We start from the raw sequence: 27,696 nt of genomic DNA, 5'->3' as shown, positions 1-27,696 counted from the left end.
CTTCACTGTCAGTCCTAAGGCCACAGAAATATTTAACTATACTAATTACTCTAGAAGGATGGTTCTTGGCTCTTCTCTCTAACTACTTAAATCATTCTTCTGCTTTGGGAATAAAGAAAAATCCTTACTCAATTCTTGGTGGTTTCTAGTTAACTGACTTCTAATGAGGTATCTGGCACCAGCAGCTCCATGAGGCTGAAAACGTTTTCTTTGATTTAGATCAGTCTTGCATTGAGTTTGAACATTTTTGCACAGCTCAGTCAATGCATGAAGGTGAGTATGTACCATAAAGAAATACTCTTAAAAATATATCATTGCCAGAGATATCATATATCATTTCTTAATTGATGACTATAAACAAATATAAATAATAATTACTAACATGTGAATACTTAACCAAATGCCTTTTTTTCCCAACCTCTACCATGGAAATTATTTGGGGACAAATTCTTGTCATTTTTCCTGATCATATCCTCACCATGGAGAGTTAGGAGCATGGAAAGACATTCACAATATGGGAAGATGCCCCCCCTTCTCCAAACTTCTCTCTTGTTCGTCTCCCCTTTTCTCCTCCTCCCCCTTTCTCCCTTTTTCATTCTCTTTTTGGGTTAAAATTATCTCAAAAGGACACAGGACTCTGAGACTTCTAGTCATTCTATTCTGTTTGTTACCAAATAAATGCTTAATTAATTTAAAGAAAGAGACTGATTTCCTTAAGCACAGGAAATAAAGTATGTATTCAAGCCAGGGACAAAAAAACAACAAAAAATCCAGTCAGATGGCTAAGATTCAGGCTGTAGAAGCAGCCAGACTTTTCCTCAAATATTGGTTTGTTTCTTTTGTTAAGGATATGAACTTGGTTAGCCTGTTCCTCTCCCAAAGACTCAGTCTTTATATCTGCAAATTGGGATTCATGTTAGTTGTCTGGGAATCTGACAGGCTTAATAGACAGCACCCCTCTTCCCTACCCCAGTTCTGAGAAAATGGAGAAAATTTACAAAGTGGCAGATAGAGTCCAAATTATCGTCCAGATTAGTGATAAAGCTTAAGCGAGAGGATGCAGCTTAGTATCAGAGCCAAATGGGCCTACTGAGTAGATCTCAGAATGAAACGCATAGCCACCGTGTGCGTGCCAGAGTTGCCCTGCGAGGCAAAGACCACCAAGATTAGACCGAGGGCATGGAGGAACTCCATTTGCTGGGGGGAAGGGGAGAGAAAAAGTGAAGGAAAAGAAAAAGGAAGGAGCTGAAGTCAGTACGCCCAACGTATTCTTCTCAAATTTACTGATACAGTAAATCATTTCATGTTTTCTGGTAGACTAGCCATTAGGGGTTAGAAAGATCAGAAGTCTTCACATTGGGGGAATCTTCTGAAGCTGGAAGGAATCATTCACCTACAACATTCCTCCAGATTCCTGAAGTCTTAACCCATTGTGCTTAGACGTTCAGCTTATTTTCACTCGGGGAAGCGGGCACCGCCTCAGGAGAGGAGAACAGAAGTTTTTCAGGACAGTCTTGTGTTAGGTTTCATGGGCTCCCCCAATACCAGCCACGACTCCTCTGTATCTCCTCTAGACCCACAAGTAGCAGGTTCACATTTTCCTCTCAGAAGCTCTGAAATAAGTCAGAACAGAATGTTAAATAAATGGACTCTAAGCCTACATTTTACCCAAGGCTGAAAATTCACGCCCTGTTCTATTTCTCACCTCAAACTACATCCAGCCATATTATCCAATGGAGCATATCATGGCACAGCTAAAAGATTAAGTGACAATCTTATGATCCAATAATAAAATTTTTCTAAACTAGAGATTCCAAGAGGAAATGAATTCAGATAGTATACCCCCTTATAAATTAAAGTTTGTATCTTATGTACAATATATGTGTCCCAAAGAATTAACTCACAATCAAATTTTCTTACATTTGCAAATCAAGGATTTAAAAAATCGTATATTCTAAAACACACCCAACCCTGCTTGTTGTTCTATGTAGACTTTGCAAAGGGCCCTGGACGCCGGCATAGAGTGGCTTTTCATTCAACAGCTGCAGCCTAGACTATTTTTCTGGGAATGGGTGTAGTTTCTTTAGGACTTCAGAAGCTAATTAGTTCAACACCAAGACTCTGATGACCAGGTCCTTTCTTTAAAGATTCCAATAGAAATAAACCCACAGAATTATTACCGACAAACTTAGAAGACAAGATTTTCCTCAGTTACTAGAGATTTATCCCAGGAAATATTATAGTCTCAGAACCCCACACATGGTATTGCCAAAAGCTGTAGAAGATGTTGATGTTATCTGAATAAATGAAGAACACCTTGGTTTTATCTTTATTGGAATGGCGCTCAGTTCACACCAGTTGCCCACAATCTGCAATCTGTAAACTTGCTCAGCTGAGAGTAAGCTCCTTGCAGATGGTTTCTTTTGGCACTATCTACTTGCTATACCCAGAGGAAAAACTCACTCTTTATTCTCTCAGACATCACTGCTTTCTTGCCAAATTAAAATTTTGCTCTCACCTCTTTTTGTGTCTTTTTTTCTTTTATATCCATACATTCAAAATGTACTAATTTCCATTTAACCCTTGAAACTGATGTTTCCCCACTCCAGTTCGGCCTCTGCATCCCGTCTTCTGAGTGCAGGCACTGCATTTTCAAAACTGTATCAAAGTGACCCTTTCCACTGCTTCCTGTTTTGAGTTGCTTAGGTCCAAGGTACCCGTCTTCTTGGGAAAATTTCTTCCCCAATTCAGACCCAGCTTAACAACCCATGCTGAGAAGTGATTATGGAACCAGTGGACAAGCCACACGAATGCAAGTCTGGCCTTTTCTCATTTTCTTTTTCGGCTGATCTGGTACAGCCTACTTAGACCTGGCATCTACATTTTAAAGATTGAGTCTTACTGGTGCACATAGAACTCAGTCTGGCTCAGAAAATGTGGTTCAACTCCCGAATATCTAAAAAGCTTATAAACAAAATGATTATTTTCCTTACGGCTGATTTTTGCTAAGGACAAGCTCTATTTCTGAGGTGAGCTATAGGTGCTTCTGAGCCTTCCTGCACCTGCTAAATGTAAGTTAGTGACTCAGCCGAGGCCCACACACAACCTGCATCTTTACTGGGAGACCACCTGTGTGGCCAGCATCTGTTGAGGCTGCTATGACTTTACCAAAGTCATCTGCATGGCCCGCATGCCTGCCTGAGTTCTGAATGGCCTGCTTGTCCTCTAAAACCCTCTTGCTCCATGGCTCATGGCCAGGGCCTTAGCTGAAGGTTATGCCCCTTTGGCCAAGGGAGATAGAGCCTGAGCACCATTCACTTGAAGCCATCCATGCATTGTCTCTGATTCTGTGGAAACAGTTACTTTTGCCATGGACGAAGCCACCATAAGCAGCATTAAACACTTAGCAGAACCAATGAAAAGCCTCGAGGCCTTTCCATAGCATCCAGGAGCCAAAGACAGGAGGACAAAAATCTGCCTGGGTTAATATAAGCCTTTACCAACCACCCAGATAGGAATGTTCTATACTAAACTCACAGCCCCAAACTGTGTTTCTTAGCCACATCAAAAACCTCTTTGTGGGGGCCGGCCCGGTGGTGCAGTGGTTAAGTTCACACGTTCTGCTTCTTGGCAGCTCAGGGTTCGCTGGTTCAGATCCCAGGTGCGGACATGGCACCACTTGGCAAAAAGCCATGCTGTGGTAGGCATCCCACGTATAAGGTAGAGGGAGATGGGCATGGATGTTAGCAATTGGCAGAAGTTAGCTCAGGGCTGATCTTCCTCAAATAACAAGCTTTTTGTGGGTATATTCAACTTCTCTCATTCTTCATTTCTCAATATCTCTGTTTCAGTTTCTAGGCAAGTCTGGGAATTGGCACCCTCATTTCCTTGTCCGTAAAGATTGCAAAATAGAGTGTATCAGGAAGTCCCAAATCACCGTGTGAAATTTTTAATTGAAATGTCAAACCTGTTCCACACAATTGATTCCCTTTGCCTACTTTGAGAACATTCAAGGATTATGACAGTAAGGAGGGAGAAATTTAATGAGAATGTATTTTTGGAGAACAGTGCATGGGTCTCATTCCATTCCAGCCCAGTCATGAGAGGTCTGCCCATACACCTCACTTCAGATCTTGCAGAGAGCTATTTAGAGAGCTCAGAAGGACTCCAGCAGGTGAGGAGCATAGGGGATTGGGATCTGCCTTGTGCCTGAAAAACCTAGAGAATGAGAGATCTTCTGAATAGTCTGCATGGTAGAAGAGACAGGAGATGTTGCTCCATGGGGATTGCCTGGATCTTCCAGTTTTTTCCAGGAACAACGAAACATGAATGCTTCCCATGGACTAGATGTGGGTCCACAGGAGATGAGAACTGATGAGAACTGTCTAGTCCATAGAACATGCCAGATGGAGATGATGGGGAGGGAATAATGGGTGGAAAGAAGCTAGAGGAGAATATCTCAGGGCTCGGGAAGGGCACAAGCAGTCAGCACCCTGAGTGGTGATTAAACTGGAAGTTTTCTACTCATGCGTTTTCCTTGATGTGGACAATAACATCAAAAGTGGACCAGAAGCATCCTTCCCCAATAGCAATGCCCAATTAATAGGTTTGCCATGAGGAATGACTTAGTAATGCATAAAAAGACAGTGCTCTTACTATCTGTGGTCAATACCAGCATTATTAACAGTATGTAATAAATTCCAAGTGAGTGTCTTAATAACATTCTTTCCTGTATTTATTAAACACACCCTGTTTCACTCCTGGCCGTTCAGTTTGCATATATAGACATTTACGCTATAATGCAACAGATGTGTTCCTCAAAGTCACCATGCAAGAATCACACAATCAAACCACAGAGCATTGGATATGTTGGGTTAGGGCCATAACATTCATAATCATAATCAGTGACACAATCGAAAAATATAGATAGGAGCCTAATAAAAATAGTAGCACATGTTAAATGGTTAAGAAATACTTAAATTCTACAATGAATATGGCACTGTAAGTTGGCTTGTGGAAGAGGGGATGGTGGCAGCAACTGTGAGTTGCTGTGAAGCAGTAGAAGAAACATCCTTTGAAATGAGACAGAAGTTGTAATACCAGATGAATGTGGCTCGTGGTCGTCATAAGGTGTGCGCGTTCGTGTGCTCTGTGTATTCCTAGGTGGCTCCATTCAACTGAGTGCAGTTTTCCATGTTTACTGAGCGTTTCTCATTCGTGAAAAGCACACAAGGAAATGCAAAATTTGTGTTATGTTCAAATTGTCCTTAGTGTACCAATCATGCTGGAACAAATTCACGTGTTCGAAACAAGCAGAACTGATGGTACATAGTTACGAACCAGAAGCTACACAGCTCGTGGCCAGCTTTGAGACAGTATAATTTATAAGAATGTGATTTCCCAAGGGCGATGGCTACAATCTTTGGATTTAGGCCACAGGCGTTGGCCAAAAGAAATATATAACAGGGAAAAGAATTCTGAAGGCCCTTGTTAGGAGAGCTATAACATTCTCGCTAAGTTACTCAACTCTCTGGCTAAACCATTTGTGAGGATACAGACAATACCTAAAGGATTGTTGTGAGTTTTAAAAGCAGGAAGAGGAAAAGAAAGAGGAGAAAAACAAATGGCCCTGACCCATTCTTAGAAACAACAAAGGAGATATGACTCACCCCATAATATCATGTGGTAGATTTGAATGGTAACATTTTATTTTTGCTAAAAGCTAAGACATAGGATTATAGAAAAAAATCAATATATTTACTAAATCTATCAATCAAAGTCATCAAACCCACTTCGTCTTATTCTACGGTTTATTAAACAGAAATGTCTACTTTGTTTTTTGGGTGAGAAATAAGACATCCAATCTACCAAGAAATATAAAGACTTATTTTATTCTTTTTGAGGAAGATTAGCCCTGAGCTAACATCTGCCACCAATCTTCCTCTTTTTTGCTTAGGAAGACTGGCCCTGAGCTAACATCTGTGCCCATCTTCCTCTATTTTATATGTGGGATGCCTACCACAGCATGGCTTGACAAGTGGTGCATGGGTCTGCATCCAGGATCCGAACCAGCAAACCCTGGGTTGCTGAAGCAGAACATGCGAACTTAACACTGTGACACCTGGCCCAAGACTTAGTTTTTAATGATTAAAATATTGAGAAAGAATACATAAATTATATACCAGAGCAAATTTTCAGTCACTGAAAACACATGCCAAACTAAAATCTTCTCCTCAATGCAATAAAAACACTATAAAAAGAGTTGAAATATCATAGCAATAATACAATACCATAACAAGGAATTCATAAATTCTCACACCTTAAAGAGTCAAAACTGCCTTACTAGTTGTGTTCACATACTTCTAAGACATCCAATCTATTCCATCTGCAGTCAGTCATTTCAGTGAAATAAATTTTGGACAATGAGCTATTTGGCATAACGTAGCAAAGCCACTGGTCGTTTGACAGTTTTTGTTTGGTATCATGTGGACAGTCATTTTTAGAACCATCTCTAAGTAACTTTTCTCTAGTATTTAGCAAGAGTCATGCTATTGTAGGCATTCCAGAAATATCCAGGGAGAATCAGCGAGCCTTTATTAAAGAGTCAGTCATTGGTACTCATGTGCTTCTGGGTTTCAGTGTCTGTTTCCTTTCCTAATCTATGAGCTCTAGCAAAGAGTGCTCTGATGTTAATCTCTGTTTTCCCAAGATCTAACACAGTACTGAGTGCAGAGTAAGTTGTCTCTATACCGATTAAATGGAACGAATACATTACAAGAAGGTTGGGGCCAAATTGACCCAGTTTGGCTTTTTGTATATTGAAATAATCAGATACTAGTTGGAACCTCTACTCAGTTTAGCTTTTATAAGTTTGGAGGGGGAAACATTCTGGATTTTATTTCTTCCTCACTTTTAGAGGATTAAGTCAACTTAGGTCACTGAGGATACGTGGATGAGGTTATGAACTGCAATCCAGTTTTGCTATTTTTATTATTTGGACTATGGCAGCCCCTTTAGGCTGAATTTATATACATACTTTCAAAATTAAAAGGAAGCAAACAAGTGTGGAAGTAGTCTTTAGAGTCTCCTGCCTCCTGCCACCCTCAAGCCCTCCCAAGTTAGACTTCATCTTCTTATTTCAATGTCAAATCAGAACTGGACCAGCATCACTAGTTTCCTAGGAAACCCTGAGAAGCGATCTTTACATAACTCGCTGTGCCCACTGTTGGAATGCAGCCACTTCTGGGGAAAGGCAGAGCAGCTGTTCGGCTGCCTCATAGCAACACTTCACAACAGTGTGGGAGGAAAACAAAGAAGAGCAATGCACTTAAATTAAACTGCCCTGGGGAGAGGAAGGCACCAGGGCAGAAGATAATAATTTAGAATCGAGAATAATTAGTCAACAGACCCGCTCTGAAGGGAAAGGCAGTGAATTTTTAATGAAATCGAGAGAACAGATCTTTGGTTTCATCTTCTCATTGAGAGGCAATTTAAATGCTATGGTTTAAAGAGTTCTGTTTTGAACATACTACCAAAGAAGCAATTTTCTTTTAATTTGATGATTTTTATTTCAAAACAAAAGAACACCATCAGCAAAGAATAAAAGTCAACTGGGTTATGTTTTTGTACAATTCCTACTATTTTCCCAAAAGTTCATAATATTTCACTCAACCACCACTTGTCTAGAACTGCCAAAACCTAGATAACAATGCAAGCAACCTCGTTACAAACTGGTCTATGCTCCTTTTAGCACAGAAACAAGATCCATATTAATAGCAGCCATTCTTTGAACCATGATTCATAATTATGGGTTACAAAGTGAGAAGGTAAACAAATTTGCAAACATTAAAAGGAAAATATTTAAATGGATAACATGAAGACTTCTGTGTGACGCTGTGTAGTTTGCTCTGCATAAATGCATCCAGCCAAGGGGGCAAATGGAAATTTAAAATCCAGCTCAAACACCTTTATCCTAACAACACCCAGAACCCAAGCCACTGCTTCCAAAGGAAAGGGTACGTTTCTCTCAGCACAAAGGTGCCATCTGTCGGCCAAGCCCAGTCGGGGGCTACTTCCTTTAGGTGTGCTTTTGTCACCCAGAGAGAGAGTCTATTTTTCTAGCAGAAGCCCTGGGTAGACTGTTAGAACCCAGGGGTCCTAAGAGATCTTCTTGTAGAAAAAGTTCATTTCATAGGAAAGGGAATGAATACTAGGGGCTGCTATATAATTTGCAGAGCTCAGTATAGAATGAAAATGGGAACTCCTGGTTCAGAAAGCAGGAAAATATGTTTTTAAAAATACAAAAGTATAAAACATTTCTCTTCTTTTCGAGATCTCTCTCAACGTGTCATGGTATTTTTAATTTGCTTGGTGTTATTTGTTTAATGTTGTCCTAAGCAAGGAGATGTAAAAATGTAGTTATTAGCATGAATTTCCCATTCATCTTTATATTGTACAATGCCAGTTTTAAATACAAAAATAAGAGCATTTCCCTGGTATGCAGAATCACTAAAATTATACAATTTGCATTTTGTACATGCATATGTATTTCCTTAGTATCAGAACAGTGGAAATGTTACAGAAAACTACCTCTACTGGTTTTTCACTTCTTGATACAAAGACATTTGCCTGTGGCTTATGGATGAGTAAAGAAACCCTGAAAAGAAAAAAACTATGAATACTACTATCTTTCCGTCTTTGTTAATATTTTCAGCACAAATGTTTGGCTGATACAGGGAAATAACACAAAGAAAGCATATGATAGGTTCCTTGTCATTTGTGTTCCCTAGAATAGCATTGCCTTCTTTCTGCGCTGGAAAGCAACTTTGGATTTGAGTGGAAAATGCAGCCTCTCAGGGACGTCAGAGCCCCTGCTTACTCACTTGGAGATGAAACACTCTTACCTTGTACTCTTGAATCTCCCTGGGCTCCCATGAATGGTGGGTTCACTAGAATTTTGTGTCATGGGGCATCACAGATGCTATAGGCAAGTGGGAAATGAGAAACCACAGTGGAGATGTGCATTGTGCATATCTCCTCCATTTACACACATGCTCCATTGTCCCATTTTGACAAGGTCAAAGAATAAATTATTACAAATTTGAAGACAAGTAAAAGCTGAGTATTAAACCATGCACAGGGCCCTTCTGAGTGTGGGGCCCTGTGTGACTGCACAGTTATCACGGCCATGGAACCAGCCATGACCACGGCCCAAAGAGATGTTAAGTGATTTGCCTAATAAGCAGAGATAAATGTCTTCCAACCTCAGCTGATTTCTAAGGTTTAAATTCTATCCACTCTTCTTTTGTTTAATAAACTGACCTTTCTAATAATTTTCAATGTTACTGTTAGATCAAAGGTTGACAGGATACAAGGGTTTGGAGAAGAAAGGAGGCTAACAGTGACTGTTTGCCATTTGTGTGGCATTTTGCTAGGTATGTTTACCTAAATGATCTCATTTATCATGATTCTAAGGAGATAAGGTATATTTAATTCATTCGTAAAGCTGGATAATCAAAAACCCAGAGATATTAAGTAACTTATCCAAAGTCACATATGCTTTATGTTGAGTAAGAAAGATCAATGAACATGGAACTTTATTTACGTTTCATGCTTCTCCTTTAGAATCTCTTCCTTGGAATAGCCTTCTCATGACTCTAGATGAAAAGTTGGGCAGGCCCTTGAGTTTCTGCCAACTCATAGGTATTAAACAATTCTCTACTCATTTTAGGTAACTAATTTGCTTTCCGCTTGGAACCTGGAACGTCAGGTTTATGTAGTATTCACTTGTGTGAATGGACTTAATGTTAAACTTCCCCATTTCCCCTAACTAGGCTGAAGGAATTGGCCAAGGCAGTGAGAGAAGGGATGGGCATGGTACTTCTCCTTTCTTGATTGCCTTTTTTGTTCAGTTATTAGCTGGAATGGGAGTGGTTATTAGGTAAAGGGTGGAGAGTACAGCATGAGAGAGTACGTAAAAGGGAAATGAGGATAGAAATGTATTTGAATGAGTTCTGTGTTGGCTTAGAGTTCTCTTTAACTCAAGCATATTTTTTTAGCCATAGTTCCTTAGAAAGTCGAACTTGCATGATTTGTTAGAGATTGTGATCTCAGAGAAGAAGTAACAGACAGGGATAATGAAACAAGACAGAAGAGAGAACCAAAATAAGGATATTTTATCAAGTTGGCCACTGCCAAGATAACTGGTTGTTAAATCCTATAGGGCCTTCTGAGAAGCTGTATGGCGGGAGCCTTTGGATTAATCACTCAGCAGAGGGAGGAAAAGCTTTTATTCGTTGGCTTCTCTCCACTTTTGTTAAGAGATTCTTCTCATGGAACATTAACTCCCCTGGAGTTCAGAGGTGAACGTGGATGAGCACCAAGTGAGCTTCTGCTGCAGTGTCACAGAAAAGCCAAGGGGCAGGCAAGGGGAATGCTGCATGGGCTTGAGGTGAAGTGGTGCCAGGATGCACCTGCAGGAAGGTATTTGGAACCCATGCAACACTCATCACTGAAGCTGTGGCCAAAATCAGAGAACAATGAGATTGAGAGGATCTGTTGTGACACGTAAGATGTGTCCAATCTAGGTGCTTTCCCAGGTTCTTTGGAAGAACTTTAACTTGGCCTCTCCATCTCAAACGCTGGATGTGTACAATTCTGCCTCTTCATCAGGCACTCCCTTTTCATAATTTATCCTTGAGACATTCAATTCATCCCACTTCTTACCACTCAAATGTTAAGGTCTCATCTCCCCCGCTTAATGAACTTTCTGGGTAGGATTTAATGGCTCCAGGCCAGCTCTCTATACTACTGAGGTCAACCTCTGGTCCTAGAAAAATAGTCACATATTCTTTGGCCTGCTATGGAATGGAAGAATAGTTACTTCTGAAATGAAGAAGCAATTCCCTCTGTTCCACCAGCCAAAGCAGCTTTCCAAACTCTTCAAGCCCTCTGGATTTCCTTGGGTAGAAGTTAGACTCCAGTCCACCATGTCTTCAAATAATGGAACACATATCAGACCCTCCACGTAGTCTTGTTGAAACACAATCTCTCTAGAGTGGAGGCTAATGAGCACTCTCTCACCGTCATGACAATAGCTCCCTCCCAAGAATTCTCACAAATCCCAACATTTTATATCCACAAAGTGGGTATGGGAAGTACTAGAGGAATGAGATAGACTCCTATATCTATTTTGATAGCTCCTCTAGAATAATGATCTGTGTCACACTCATAAGCATCCATTTTCTCTTGGTATCTCAGTTGGAATTTCGTTTTTTGCAATTTGATATATTCACACAAGTAGTGGTTGAGTAAGAATTTATAGCTGAGTCCATCTCACTTTAAAGCCTCTATCCTTTTCAGTAAAGATCTCTTTGTTTGGTGATTGACTTTATGATGATAAACATACCTGAAAGAATCTAATGCCAAAAAAGAAATACACCTTTTCTAAACTGGAGTAAGGCTTTAAGGGAATATTCTGCAGGACTATGAAATCCTTAAAACACTAAAATTCATTCCCTCCTCTACCTTGGCTAGTCTTACTGTCAGTGGCTAATCTTCCTGTCTTTTTAGACTGAGAACTAGTCTTCTCATACTCCTTGGAGATGTTTCAACTCCTGTTGGTTTCAGAAAGCAATTTGTAACACTACAAAATTCCTACACATTTTAAATTACGTATAGAATATTTTTTTTAATTCTTAGGTAGGAAATATTTCCATTAACGTTAGTACAATAGAATACAATATAGAGTTGAGGGTTTAGTTTTTATCCTTACTATGGTCTCTAGTAAAATCATATAAAATTATGCGTAATATATTGTAGTGATCATATGAAAAAAGAATTTTAATTAAGTCCAATAGTTCTCTGGTTTTACCTTGATTAGAAAATTTTGAGGGTCAAGTAAAAAAAAGTACCTACTAAGACGTTAACAGAGTTATTGCTGTCTGGTTTAGGGAAAAAGAAAGTCCAAGAAACTAAAAAATGCAGAACACAAAACCGTACTGATGTCCGTAAAGAATATATTAGGATAAGTCAGAAAGAAATCACAAGTGGGAATGAGGAGAAAACCAGGATCAATATTCTAGCAAGAGAGTGGGGCTGTTGGTATAGTAGTTCTGTAAATTATTTTTACCATCAGAAACATGACTTCATGAGGAAAGCAATTTTAAGCACAAATAGGGATAATGCTAAATAATGGTATTTTTACCGTAAAAAGACTCAGGTAGAGCTTAGAACATGCAGTTCTGAGTAACAGTGGCATTAAGCAAGCTATTGTGCCTATAACGTAATGGAGTTGATTAGAGGACATGGCTTTGTCCCCAAGTTAACTCCTTCCAGATCATTTTTGGGGCTAGTAATATGAAAACTGAAGGTCATTAGTGGCCAGTTTTGCCTAAAATTCTCCGGGGTCAATCACAGCTTCTCTATTATTTCACAGGAAAGTTATCAAAATTATTTATGTATTGTAATCATGACAAAGAATTCCCTAAATGATTCCTCTCGTGAGTGATTACATTCACCCTTTTGTCTAAAATGGCTACAAATTAGATGTGTTGTTTTCCCAGAAACAATGTTGTCACTACTGTTAATGACTGGCTACTTTTATTAATTCCAGAAAAAAGATAGTTAAAAAGACGTCATCAGAAGATATTTAGGATTTTGTTTTGCCTTGTTTTGTTTATTCTCTCCAATGCTAATGATCTAGAAGAAAATATTGGTTCATCATTTTTCTCCTTCGACAGTATTACATTATTTAAGCAATCACTGCCACAGAGTCCCCGTGTTTTGGAAGAGGCCTGTTAGCTAGTGGCACTGAACAGAAGTCATTAAAATTAATAACCCATGCAGCGAAGACTTGCTTCTTAAAACAATTAGCATCCCTTTCCTATTTGTACTTTTCTGAATGACAAATTGAAGTTTCACTCGTTGTGCCACATTTCTTTGGACATCATGCCCACCGAGTTATGTCAAGTTACACTGTGTCAACCAGAAACTATTTTCTGATACTGGAGGGTACTCAGTAAACTTTGGTTCCCACATAGACAACTTCAAATCCTTTGAACTACTCTCCCTTGAGGTTTCTGCTAAGTATCTCCCTCGAACCAAAGGGCAATAAAGCTTCAGCCTGCATACTGGTTGAATAGCAATCAAGAAAGTGAGAAAATTAGACTACTAGTGACATATGTTCTGTGTTATCCCTTGGAAGAAGTGATGGGACGTGTCAATTTGCCCCTGTACCTGTTTCCCACCTCCACAGCACACCTGATAACTCTGGAACAACATTGCACGGTTGGAACTTAACATCATCCACTAGTCTATTATTCAGCATGGAACAGATAATTCCATATGTCAGAAATTCAGCTGCTTTTAAAACCACCTGCTTTCTTCCCTCCTTATAGAAGGCAAATTATAGCTTAATCTGCTACTTGGAAAATTTATTACCTCATTGTAGGGTTCAAGGAATTTGAGAGCCAATTAAGGTATTTTTCAAGAATTAAATTTTTATTATCTAATATTATTACTTTCCGAAAAAAAAAAAACCCAACTATAACTTCTAGAATGTCAACATCTTACTTTAATTATGATTAATATATTGGTCGCCTCTCTTATTATTACATCTGTAACTTACATATTTAAATTAATGTTATTAGACATGCATTAAAATTTAAAAATGCAAGTTTCCATTATTCAGTAAATAAATTTCTGAGTGAGTAGATGTTTCTCTTCTCCCTCCTACTGATGAAGCAACAGTATACATTAGTTTAATGGAATTTGTCAATAATACATTGCTGCAAATATTGATTCTCTAATCCATCTTGTATCTACGTTGTGTGTATGTCTGAGTCGGTTAGAATGCACTGAGCATTGCTTTAACCATCAACAGCAAAATGAGCTACACGTGGACTTTCAACGAAGCTAGACTTCATCTATCTGTGTCAAGATATCTGACTTATCCTCAACACCAAGAACTGCTTGGACTGCTCCCTACAAGGCTGGCACGGGTTTAGTGGCATGTTTTGCACTTGTTTTAAGTGAGGATAGTTGATGTCCCTGCACCAGACTTGAGCTTCTTCTGCAGACTCTTGCTATTCACATATGTCAGCCTTATTACCCAGAATCACAAAAGTAAACCTCTCAGGCTCATTCACATTTGCTTAATATATGAATGCTTTCTTTCAGTTACCAAGTCCTGGAGACTCTGAGTCATCCACACTGAAAGGAAGAAGGCAACGTTCAGCATCATTGTCAAACGGGGCCCTTGGGTTTCTGAACCACCTCGACCAACTGTTCCAAATCTGCATAGTTAAAACAAGTCATTCCCCTCCAAATCTTCATTTAAAAACCCTACACTTATTGTATGGAATGACTGAGCATCCAATTTATTAGTCATAAATATGTTCATATGATAACTCTTCCCAAATTTACCATGCCCAAGTAAAACTGCTTTAAAAAGTGATAATTTTCTTGCCTTTGCTGATCACGAGCTCTTAGCTGTTCAGTTTAAGGACTATCATCATCTCCCAACCACTTGCAACTCAGAGGAAGCCACGGGGAGGCCCCTGGCCTGGACCATCTTGGAGAGTCTGAAGAATACACGAGAATTGGGAATGGCACAGAGAGGAGCAGTCCAAGTCAAAGTTTTGACTGGAGAAAAATCTACTGGTTACATCATAATTTTATCCTTCAAAAACACACAATATTAGGAAGGGGCCAGCCTGGTGGCACAGCAGTTAAGTTTGCACATTCTGCTTTGGCGGCCCGGGGTTCACCGGTTCAGATCTCAGGTGTGGACCTATGCACCGCTTGTCAAGCCATGCTGTGGCAGGCATCCCACATAAAATAGAGAAAGATGGGCATGGATGTTAGCTCATAGCCAGTCTTCCTCAGCATAAACAGGAGGATTGGTGGCCGATGTTAGCTCAGGGCTAATCTTCCTCAAGAAAAAAAGTAAAAGAAAGAAAGAAAAAACACAATATTAGGAAGATAGGATCACAAGGGAGAAAATACACACACACACACACACACACACACACACACACACAGAGCTATGAAGGCAGAATAACCTAGTGAAAAAATTAGTAATTTAGGACTTAAAAATTTTAAAGACCTGGGTTTACATTTTAGCTCGGGATTTGATAAGACGTTTTTACATGAAGTAGTTAACATTTCCTAGCTTCAGTTTCCCCTTAGAAAAATGGAGATGTTATCCACTGATAAGAGTGACCCCTTGTTTATAGCAGCCATGCATCAAATTATAGCCACTGAAGTGCTAGGAAGGAAAAGAAAAAATGACAAGGCCAGTGATAATATCTTGGATTTTAGCTGACTGAGAAATTGGAATAAGAGTTTAGCCAGAATTTTTCTCTGTGTAATTTATTTTGAACAGGATCCATTTATTAGTGACTTATTCTATAATAATACATATTAATTATTCAGAAAGAACATGGACTATTATATATAATACCTTTGAAGGTGGCAAGCACAATACGACCCTGCCATCTTGTGGTAGCATGGAATTTGACAGCCACATTATTTTCTCAAGTATAATGAGGTTTATTCTAATGCTCTGGCTCCATGGCACCCTTCCCTCAAAATAAATAGATAATAATAATAGCGGTAAACAAACAAATAAATAAATGAAACAGAGAATTTTTATCAGTGTTCATATTATTCAGCAACTTCGATGGTTTTATTCTTTTTGGAAATAAACTGATGCAATTTTTTTCCTTAAGAAGAAACCCTTTAATTGATTCTTTCAAAGCCATTTGTTGAGTGCTTTCTATGTATTAGGCACTGTGTTAGACTCTGGAGATATATGGTTTAACAAGAATATATGTCTGTCCTCGGGTAGCTCAAGATCTGACTGAGAGTGAATACTATTACAATGTAAGGGTCATAACCAAGGAATGTTACAGAAATTCCCAGGTGAGCACCAAGCTCAGAGTGGTGCTCTTATAGGAGACTTAGGAAAACAGAAAACACTCGAGTGAATCTTAAAAAATAGGAATGAATCTAGATTATGCTAGATTGATAAATCTAGAAATTAGCTAAGCAGAGTTAAACTGGAGGAAGTAGGGTAGTGGAAGAAGTGGAATCAAGGCAGAGGGAATATCAAGGGTAGAGATAAGGAGAAAAAATTTTCATTCAATTCTTAACGTAATCACCACCCATTTGTCAAGTATCAGGTTAGGTGCAGGGATACCATAGAAGACAAGGCAAACACTGTCCCTGCCAACATGAAAATTGCGTTTCACAAGGAAAGTGATGCACATGAGATGAATGCAAAAAAAAGGAGGAGTAGACTATGCTAAAACTAAGAGATTTGCCCTGACTTTGAAGGTCAGAAAAGACCACCATGATAAAGTGAAATTTAATTTAAAGAAGGAAGGAAGAATGAGCGTTAACAGGGTAAAGCAGGAAAGTGGATGGCTGGGAGGAAGAACTTTCCAGGGGTTGGGGACAATGTGAAGGCCAGAACTAAGGGATTCCACCACTACCCTTTCGCCCAAGAGACGGAAGGAAGTTCCCTGTGGATAGACCGTGAAGTGTGATAGTAATGCAATGAGGCTAGATGTGATGGGCAGAATAATGCCCGCTCCCCAAAGTATGCACATTGTAATCTTGGAACTTGTGAACACTTCTGCGGTAAAAGATAATTAAGATTGCAGATGGAATTAAAATTGCTAATCCATTGACCATTAAATAGGGAAATAATCCCAATGTAATTTTGTAAGCTCTTGAATGTGGAGAGGTAGGAAAAAGAATGAGTCGGAAAAATGAAGCGGAAGAAGGAGGAGAAGTTCAACAAATCACAGGAAATTGACCCATCCTTGTTGGCTTTGATGACGGATAAAGGAGGTCATGAAGCAAGGAACGTAGGTAACCACTAGAAGCTAGAAAAGGCAAGGAAGTGGGTTTTCTTGTAGAGCCTACAGAAAGTAAGGCAGCCCTGTCAACACCTTGATTTCAGCACAGTGAGACCTGTGCTGGACTTCTGACTTAAAGGACTGTAAGATAATACCTGTTTGCTGTTCTATGTCACTCAGTTTGAGGTCATTTGCTATGGCAGCAACAGACAATTAATGCACTGGATGTGTTGTCAGTTGATGGAACAGGGAAGCCCTATAAGCTGTATTAAGGATTTTAGTCTTTACGGTCAAGGGGGAGCTATTGTCTACTCCAGGAAGGAAAATGACATAGTCCAGATTGCAAGTACAAAGATCATACCAACTGGTTTCACTCAGAATTGATGAGTGGGAGCAATAGTGGACACAGGGAGTCCTGGGAGAAGGACTATTGCAATTGTCACTAATATATGATGGTCATTTGGACTAGAGTAAATGGCGGCTGTGGAAAAAAGACATTGATTTATTTAAGAGACATTTAGGTGAGAGAATTGGCAAGATTTGCTACCTAATGGATAAGAATGGTAAGACAAAGTTGAGACTTAATGTCCATGCTAAGATTTCTGGTTTCTGATTGGGCATATTATATTATTATTATTATTGGAAAATGCTTTAAATGCTGCAGAAGAGCAGATTTTGAAGGAGATTTGAACTTTGCCAAGTTCAAATTTGGCAATACTGATTTTAAGATGTTTGAGAACTATCCAAGTGGAGATGGCCAACAGATGTTTGGGTTACATTGGTTTACAGCTCAGCAAACGGGTACAGACTGAAGATACATATTTGTGAGTTACATAAACATGATAAAGAAACCATGACATTGATTAGATTGCTTGGGAATAGTATTAAAATAAGGAACTAGTGAGAACTCCGAGGTATAGCAGCATTTATGGGATAAGCAGATGAAGAGAAACTGGCGAAAAAAGAAGACTGAGGAGGAACTGAAAGAGTAGAGAAAGTCAAAGTGTGCAGTGTTACATAAGCTAATATTATTCTCTGGAAGGAAGGAGCAGTCAGTTGTGTTATAAGTTTCAGAGAGGTCCATAAATATAAGGACCAAGAAGCTTCCATTGCATTCATTGAAATAGATTTTATTTGAGATATTGGCAAAAGTATTATTCATGGAGTGGGAGAGAAAAGTCACAAGTGGAGTTAGTTAAAGAATGAGTGTTGGGGGGGGGTGAAATGATTACAGTTAGTAGGGGAAAAGTGACAGAAAATTGTGGGTAACAGTACCTTGCTTTCTTGGCTTTTTTTCCATTTTCATATTACTTGTATTTGCTAGAAAGAAACCTTGATATTATATGACAAAAAAATAAAATCAGAAGTCAAAGAAAACTATGCTTAGTCGCATCATAATTAAACTGTGTGAAACCAAAGATTCAAAAAATATGAAAGCATCCAGGGAAAAATGACATATTATATATGTCATATTATATATAGAGGAATCAGGATTTAAATGACTAGAGATAACTCAACAGAAGACTTGGATTTCAGGAGACAGTGGAAAACATCTTCAATGTAATGGAAGAAACCATCTGTCAACTCAGAATCCTAGAGCCAATCAAAATATCTTTCAGGAATGAAGGTGAATTAAAGGCATTCTCAGTTGTAGGAATTAGAATTAGTTGCTTCAAATGAAATGCTAACAGAAGTTCTTTAGTCTAAAAGGAAATTATACCAGAGGGAAACTTGGAAATTTAAGAAGGAAGGAAGACAATAGAAAAGAAAACTATCTGAGTAATGAAAACATTATTTTCTCTTTTCTTATGTTCTTTAAAGTATGTATGAGTATTTCAAGCAAAAATTATGACATTGTTCAATGTATGTAAATGTAACATACATGATAACTGTCACATGAGGGAGGTGGAGAAAAGGACCTATACGGTTGTAATATTTCTATACTGTGATTTGGTAAAATAATAACTATAAATAGACTTTGAAAAATTAGGTGTATAAATTACAATCCCTAGAGCTACCTCTCTCCTCTCTCAAAAATAATACAATTAGAGAGGACCCAAAACCAATGGATTAATTAAAGTGGAAAATGAAAATATTGAAATAATCCAAAATAAAAGGGTATACAGATGAACAAAAAAAGAGAGATAAGCAGAAACTATTTTTAAATGGCAAGACCTAAGGTAATCGTTATCAACATTACATTAAACATGAATAGTCTAAAGACAAGAACTCAAAGACAGAAATTGTTTGGCAATTTTATTGGCAGCTAACATGTGCTGCCAATCCCCCTTCTTTTTTCTGAGGAAAACTGGCCCTGAGCTAACATCCATGACTCTCTTCCTCTACTTTATATGTGGGACGCCTGCCACAGCATGGCTTGACAAGTGGTGCCATGTCCTCACTCGAGATTAAATAATAAAACAAGACCTAGTTATTAGGATTGTTTCCAACTACTTGAAAAACATTTCAATTATTCCCGACTACTTGGGAAACATACTTAAAATATGAGGACATATAGATTAAAAGCAAAAACATGGAAAAGGATATACCATGCAAATGCAAATGCTAACCAAAATAAAGGTGAAGTTGTCACATTAATACAAAACAAAATAGAATTCAGAAAAAAGAACATTTCTGAGGAAAAAGAGACATATTACATAATGATTAAAGGATCAATTCACCAAGAAAATACAAGAATCCTAAATGTTTGTTTACCTAACCAAAGAGTTCCAAAATAGGGGTCTGGCCGGTGGTGCAGTGGTTAATTTCACACGTTCCACTTCAGTGGCCCGGGGTTCCCCGGTTCAGATGCCGAGTGAGGACATGTCACCACTTGTCAAGCCATGCTGTGGCAGGCGTCCCACATATAAAGTAGAGGAAGAGAGTCATGGATGTTAGCTCAGGGCCAGTTTTCCTCAGAAAAAAGAAGGGGGATTGGCAGCACATGTTAGCTCAGGGCTAATCTTCCTCGGAGGAAAAAAAAAAAGAGTTCCAAAATACATGAAGTAAAATGATAGTACTGAAAGGAAAAACAGACAAGTTTACCAGTACTGTTGGAAATTTTAACATTCTTCTCTCGTTAAATAAGTAGACAGAAAATCAGCAAGCATGTAGAAGACCCGACAACCAGAATTACCTAGTTAAAAGCATCAATAGATGCCCAAAAAGCACTCAATATTCAACATTTATCAATCAAAAACTGCCAGCACGCTAGAAGTTCCCCTAGCACAATAAAAGGAATCTACAGCAACAACAGAAAAACTAAAACCAGCATCAGACTTAATGGTGAAAGAAGTATTTTTCTCTCTGAGATTACAAATGGGACAATGTCCACCATCACGAATCCTATTCAACACAATGAAATAGTGATGGTAATGTTTAGAAAGAGAGAGAGAGAGTAATCCAGGGGTGCACTTTATACTTTATACAAAATTAATTCAAAACAGATCATGCACCTAACTAACACACAAAATTATAAATTTTTATAACAAAACATTGGAGAAAATTTTTGCATCATTGTGTTAGGCAAAGAGATTTTAAGATATAAAATAAAAACCACAATCCATATAAATAAATGAGACTCCACCAAAATTAAAAGTGTTTGTTCTGTGAAAGAAACCTATGGAAATGGAAAGACAAGGCATAGAATGGGAAGAAATATTTGCCAATCACATATCTGACAAAAGACTTGCATCCAAAACATATAAAGATCTCTTGCAATATAACCATAAGAAAAAGGTCAATTAAATTAAAAGAGGGAACAAAAGCGTGAAAGAGATACCTCAGCAATCGAAATATACAGATGGCAAATAACCATCTGAAAAGATGCTCAGCATTATTAGTCATTAAGTAAATACAAATTAAAACCACAATGAGATATCACTGTACAACTATTAGAACGGATACAATTAAGGGAAAAAAAAGAAAAATGATAATACCAAAATCTGGCAAGGGTATGTTACAGCAAGTTTTACAGCATGTTTTTGTTTATTGCTAGTGGAAATACAAAATGGTACAGGCACTTTTAAAATAGTTTGACAGCTTATTATAAGTTAAACATAGACTTTCCATATTATCCATCAATCCCACTCCTTAGACAGGCCTCTTTGTACTCTCTCTCCCCACCAGCCCTACACATCCTCAGGTAAACATCAATCTCTTTCTCTCACTAAAAATTAGTTTGCATTCCTAGAAATTTATATAAATAGAAGCATGTAGCATGTACCCTTTTTTATATCTTTCACTCAGCATAACTAACTTGTTTAGATTCATCCATGTTGTTGCATTCATGATATGAATATGGCTCATTCATTTTTATTGCTAAGTACTATCCCATCATATGGATGTGGCTCAAACTTTTTATCCATCCTAAGTTGACGAACTTTTGTGTTGGTTCCACTTTTTGACTATTACAAATAAATGCTATGAACATTTGTGTGTGAGTCTGTGTGGAGTGGCTGGACCATATGGTAGGCGTATATTTGACATTTTCAATAAACTGCCAAATTGTTTTTCAAGCTGATCATATCATTTTACATTCCCACCAAGAGTATATGAGGGTTTCAGTTCCTCCACATCTTTTCTATCACTTACTATGATCAGTGACTTAATTTTAGCCTGTCTAGTACATGTGTGGTGGTGTTTCCTTGTGGTTTCAGATCGCATTTCTCTAATGACTGATGGTATTGAACATCTTTCTTTTTTCCTATGCTTGTTTGCCATCATATATCTTTTTTTGGTTAAATATCTCTTCAAGTCTTTTGGACACATGAACACGTTTCTGAAAGCCAGTCAATCAACCATAAGCTCACCTGGACAAGCACACACCTTCACACTTCTATAGTTGACATCAACTCTTTCCTGAGTATGAAAGTCTGCCAAACCTTGAACTCTATCTTTTCCAAATCCCTATATAAAGTAAGCTTCCTGCCTTACAACCAGAGAATCCATGCCTAAAATCACAGCTCTGCCTGACTTGTCAGTAATAAATTCAGCTTATTTTTTTCAAATGTTGAGTTGTGTCTTCCCCCTTCAACATCATTTAACTTATCTAAAATTTATTTTTTACGTATGTTTTGTGACTTAGGAGACATATGCTTTTTCTTTCTTCAAAGAAAGGAAGTTTATTCATCAACATTTATTGATGAATCCATCCTTTCTTCGCTTATTTAAATATCTTCATTATAAATGAAATTCCTGTATTTTCTTGATTCTATCCAAAGCAGTTAATCATGGTTTTCTTTGCATTTCCAACAAGTTTTTCTGGAAAAGCAAGGGCTAATTTGCTACCAAACGGTACTATTTTTCTACTACTGGAGTCTCCCTTACATGGGCTCCTATAATTCAGAAATCAAGCCAATGAGGGCAGTCAGCTTATTTAGTCTTATAGATGAATCCTTTCTGCTCTTCTCTTTGGTTCTGAAGCAGCATTTTAAATACCCTCGGGCTTGTTCCTGGAAAGTAGTGACAAAACAACTGGATTGAACATAAGAAAAAGTAACGCAAAACAGAAAAGTAGATAGATGTTTTCTTTCACGGCCAATCAAAAGGGTTTTATTTTCAACTCAGAGTCTGTGATGCTTCATGAAATCACGGATGTTGTTTTTTTCACTCTGCATGCCCAGCAACTGGAGGAATGACTTGCATGTGGTCGACATTGAATAAGTATTTGTGGGATGAATGAATGAAGGAGTGAAATGAGTTTTACCTTCCTCTGTGTATTTATGCTAAGCGCATAGGATAAAATTGAGACATTATTCTTAATTACAAGCGATTACAAAGTGGGTGGTGGACAACTTCACAAGCAGCATTTGTGAGTTAAAGTTCACACTGCAGCATCACCAGATGAGAAATTATTGTTCGCTGAGCAAGTCGTGTAGACCAGGAATACCTGGAAAGGGGCAAATCGCTGTGGGCTACAGAAATCTAGGCTCGCTAGATACAAATGCACACCTGGACTCTGAAAGGATGATGATTTTGTTAAACATGAAATTCTTTCTTCTGATCTCCTTAGATGTGATATTTGCTGCTTCTTCCTCCAATTCGGTTTTTTCATTAAGTAGCAGCCCCATCACTTAGCATTACACAGCCTCACATAACTCAGAAATCAAGCCATGGGATACAGCTGGAGCAGTCAGTTTATTTAGTCCTATAGCTGAATCCTTTCGGCTCTTCTGTTTGACTGTGAAGCAGCTTTTTAAAATACTCCTGGGCTTGCTCATCCCACACCCTGACTAGTAGCTCCACGGTAGAGCTGGTCTCGTGCTAAAGATGCCCAAAAGTAACCAGAAAAGAACAAAGAAAACATTGTTCCCAAATTTCTCTTTATAAAGGGATTCAGCATATTTTCATTCTGTTCTTCCAAACACTGTCATATCCTCAATATTCTTAAATCCCTCAAACCTTGAAAATAACCTCATAAGAATAGAACAGTTAATTACCTAACAGATACACATATTGTACTCACTTTCTTGTTCCTTTTGTTGATCTTGTTGCCATCAAAATAATAATCGTGGTGAGGTATAATAATTTGGAGCTTTAAATCTTAATGAGGTCTGAAGTGTGTCAAGAGTAATAGTTTACAGAAATGCACCAAAGTTAATTTCTTAGTTTTGACAAATGTACCGTGGAAAAGTAAGATGTTGACATAAGGGGAAAGTGTATGAGGTGTATAGGGGAACTCTTGTATTATCTTTGAGACTTTTCTGTAACTATAAAATGGTTGCAAAAATGTAATGGGTATTAAAAATTAAATATATAACCATGTATTTCAGGAAATATATTGGAGTAATTTTTCAGTTAATTATCTTATTGTTACTTCTAGAATGAGACTATTTTATTCATTATGTATTTTCACTATGTGTAGCACATGGAAAGTACTCAAGAAATATTTGCCAAGTCATTGAACTATCGAAGACCCAGGAGTACTTTTTAGGTTTTAACAGAGTAGAAAATTGTATTCTCCACTTTAGCCACTAGGAGGGAGTATCAGCACGTCAGTTAAAATTCGTTCTTCATCCGGAGGTTAAAAACTACCGTTTGAAAACAAACGACATTTGAAAAATGTTATGATGTGACATTATTATATATGTAGTAGGGGGAAGAATTCCTAGTATTGTGATGAAGATCAAGAAAGATATGAACTGGCTGTGGACAGGAATCTGGGATACTGAGATATCCAGAAATAAAGTGGAAAAAATTCAGCCATTTATTTAAACATTTCCAGACGCGGATATAAGTGCAGTTGGGCAGATAGCACATCTGGAGAATTAACGAACATCTATCTTTCCCCAGACAGAAGTGTAGCATGCAATGTCTGAAATTACCAAGGCATGGAAGGCGAAAATGATCAGCGTGATGCCGTCAGGTCTTCAATATGGGTGATCTGTTTAAGTGCAGGAGAACCGTTCAGACTGGACGCTACCATTTAAAAAGCCCGTCTGCAGTCTTCCTGTCACTTGTTTTTTTACACCTCATATCATTCAGGAAATAAAAGCACTTTCTAATACTGGTCAATGCAAAGTGTAACTAGGGAGGCAAATTCTAAAACCAAAAAAGGAATTAGAATGGATTCCTATCTCAACGAAACTACAAAACTTGCTTTGTAGTTTCCAATTCATATATTTTATTCATTATTTTGAGTAATCAGACGTTCCTTATGTCTTGGACACTATGCCAATCAAATTCCCTGTTCTCCATATAAACCCTCTCAACGAAGATTGATACAGGTATGAGAGGAAACCAGAATTTTTTCAGAAAGTTTATGTTAGAGACAGATGAACACAAAGTGAAATTAGTGATTCAGTCATAATTTGACAAATATTGACTCACTGCCATTTACCATGTGTGTTAGATTCTGAAAGTACTGAAATAAAATAAACAAAGGATGATTTGTTTTTGTCCATTTTCTGGGTTATGCACGCTTTCAGATAAGCATTGTATATAAAGAGCATCTTTACCTGCTTTTCAAGCTCAAAGATGTTGGAGGTCTGGGAAATTGTTCCTGTCCCAATTGTAGGGAAAATCCATGGACCAGGAAAGGAATAACTATAGATACTTATAATTATTTGACTTATCGTCAAATAACTATCCTGACGTTGAAAATTTAACTGCTAGTGGATTATTAACATGCAACCTGCTTGTTTCTAGGAATAATGTCTGCTTGCTTTATTTATTAGTATACATTCTGTAAGCTGAAATTTAGACAATGTTATTCATGTTGACTGACAACCACATACATGGCAATGATGAAAATCTCAAAAAGATTCATCTGGTTTCCTCATTAGTGATCTCCAGCTGCAACATTCCCCCTCACACTCTCCTTTTCTTTACATCCATATCCACATATTTAATCTAAATCCTGGTAATTTGGAGCAAAAATTCCAATAAGTGGCATTTCCAGGGATAACACTTAATAGATTGAGCACTTTAGGACTTGCAGGCTTAGATGTGTAGTTAGAAAGCACTTTATCAGAAATGCAGGCCACTCGGTGAATCAATCTTTCCTGCTTAGGGGGAAATAGCCTCAGTTTATTAATTTCCCTGTAACAATTAATCAATATATACAGTTATAAGCAAATTTTTTGCCAGCCGTTGGACAACTACAAGGCAGTATTTCTGTGCAAAGGACCCCTGCATAATGACTTGTGGACACTTATGAACCGGAAAGGTAAAGTACGATAAATGCTCTGGAGAAATTCTGCCGGGCAAAATTCTGTGGGCAAGAGGCAGTGCGGTAGGCTTCTGCGGATCTACCACGTGAGCAAGAGAGGAGAGGGGCAACCCTACTGATGTCTTCAGTAGGGAGAAGAATGAGAGTGTGGCTAGAGACACAGTCGTGCTGTGATTTCTCAATACAGCTCAGATTCTTCCTATAGATGTCACTTTTTAAGTATATTCTACACATAAAAGGAAGAAAGCATAAATCTAGATTGGTTTTTGTTGTTGTTCTTACTCTACTTTTATTTTGTTTATACAACAGAAAATTTTAGTTACTTGGTGGTATTCTTAAAGGCATATATATCAAATAATTGAGAAAACAACATTTCATTCTGTCATTTGTATTTAGAAATAGGTCAAGTTTGTTTGGGGGTAAGAAAAATACTCCAATAAATAAAAATTTCACTTTTTAACTAGGTTTTTGAGGCTACATTCTTGAAATTTCACAAAAAATGATATTTTGGGGAAAAAAAGAACAGAAAAAAGGTAGAAACTGCATTGCCTTCTTTTTAAGGATCGTTTCTTGATTTACTTATTTTCAGTTCTGTATGCATGCTATTTTTAAAAAACTGCATTAAAACTAATGGGTTTCTAGAACAACAACAACCCCCCCCCCCCCAAAAAAAAAGACTAATGTGTTTCTGAAAAGCCAGAGAGTAGCTCTTTGTTTTAACTATTAAATTCCGGATCATTTGGATCCGTGTTCTCTTGTATAATGTTTGTTTGTCTCATTCTCATACATTTGTTTTTAAGTGGAACATATTGTACTTAATCATTGTCTAAGATCCTCTGAGAATCTGCTCTTCTACTCAATTTCTTCTCCTAGATGGAAGATAATTTTTTGGAAGAGAAACAACCTAAACTGTCATAGAGCTAAACAGAGTCTGTGGAAACTATATTGTTATTGGAGGCATCTGACCCAGAAGTTTCTGTTCTATAAAGGTATGTGTTTGGGGGCGTCTCTGTAAAGCACTGACCATTTCTTTGCTGGGACATAGTTTATACCTGAAGGAGAAGGAGTAAGCAAAGAGGAATGATGATGGATGTGCTCTTACTGCTGCAGAAACCCCTTTGCAAAGGAGTCACACTAAGAAAACAAAGATGACTCGAAAAGGCAGTAGACCTCACCCTCGGACCAGGTGAGCTTACAGATTCCCCACCTCCCCTGGCCATACATAAAGAAGGCTGGGCCATCCCTGAATTCGCAGCCAGGGTGGTCGTCTGTGCGGAGAACTTAAAGCAAACAAGGGCAAGCTGTAGCCAGATGTGGGGGCTTTCAGGTTCACTGACGGTTCCTGGGGTACTTGAAGTCAAAGCAGCTCACGCACGTTCTGCTTTCCACCGGGAAGCATGGAGACATGGAGCCCAAAGGAATCTGATCAGCTCTCCGTCCCCCAGTTGGCCTTTTTGTGCCACAAAAGCCACCACATTTGCTCCTTCTCCAAGCCTCATAAGGAAACACAAATTCCTTTGGAATCTAAGCAACTGTCACTGAATCTCAAATTCCTGTAGCAAATCTGATAAGCCAATGGATCCACCTTATAGCCCAAGATCCGCTAATATATTTCCTATGAGATCGTTTTATGCCCTCATCTGTACATGAGTTCCTAGAGATGTGACATCAGCCCTTTCTGCTAAATGGAGAGAATTTTTGTTATTACGTCTTTGGAAAAAAGGAAAGAAAATTCTTCTTTTCAGAGGCATCTAATTTTCTCTCTCCCTCTTCTCCACATACCTAGCCCCAAAATCAATAGGTTTATTTGTTCTGTTGATTTCCAACCTGTTCTTCTTTTGGTTTGACTTTCTTTCTCACCAGCCTTAAATCTCATCTGATAGGCAAAAACTGGGAATTTTAAAAAGCATATTCATTAGCTGGTTTTGTAATGTTAAATCAACCTTGCATATGGATTGACATGGGAAGATGTCAGGTCGTTGCCTTGCGTATGAATGTAGGGAAGACATGAAAGTCAGTTCTATTAGTTTCGGGGGATTCAGCCCAACCTTCACATGCTCAGTGATTAGGTGTCAAGGATCATTTCTCTCTTCTTCCTTTTTCTGTTTTCTTTCTGTTTTCTAAATTCAACTAAATAATTTCATCTCTATGTCCAGATTT

The sequence above is a fragment of the Equus przewalskii genome, chromosome 10, assembly GCF_037783145.1.
Source record: "Equus przewalskii isolate Varuska chromosome 10, EquPr2, whole genome shotgun sequence".
In the NCBI taxonomy this organism is placed as follows: domain Eukaryota; kingdom Metazoa; phylum Chordata; class Mammalia; order Perissodactyla; family Equidae; genus Equus; species Equus przewalskii.
This window is presented reverse-complemented; position numbering follows the sequence as displayed.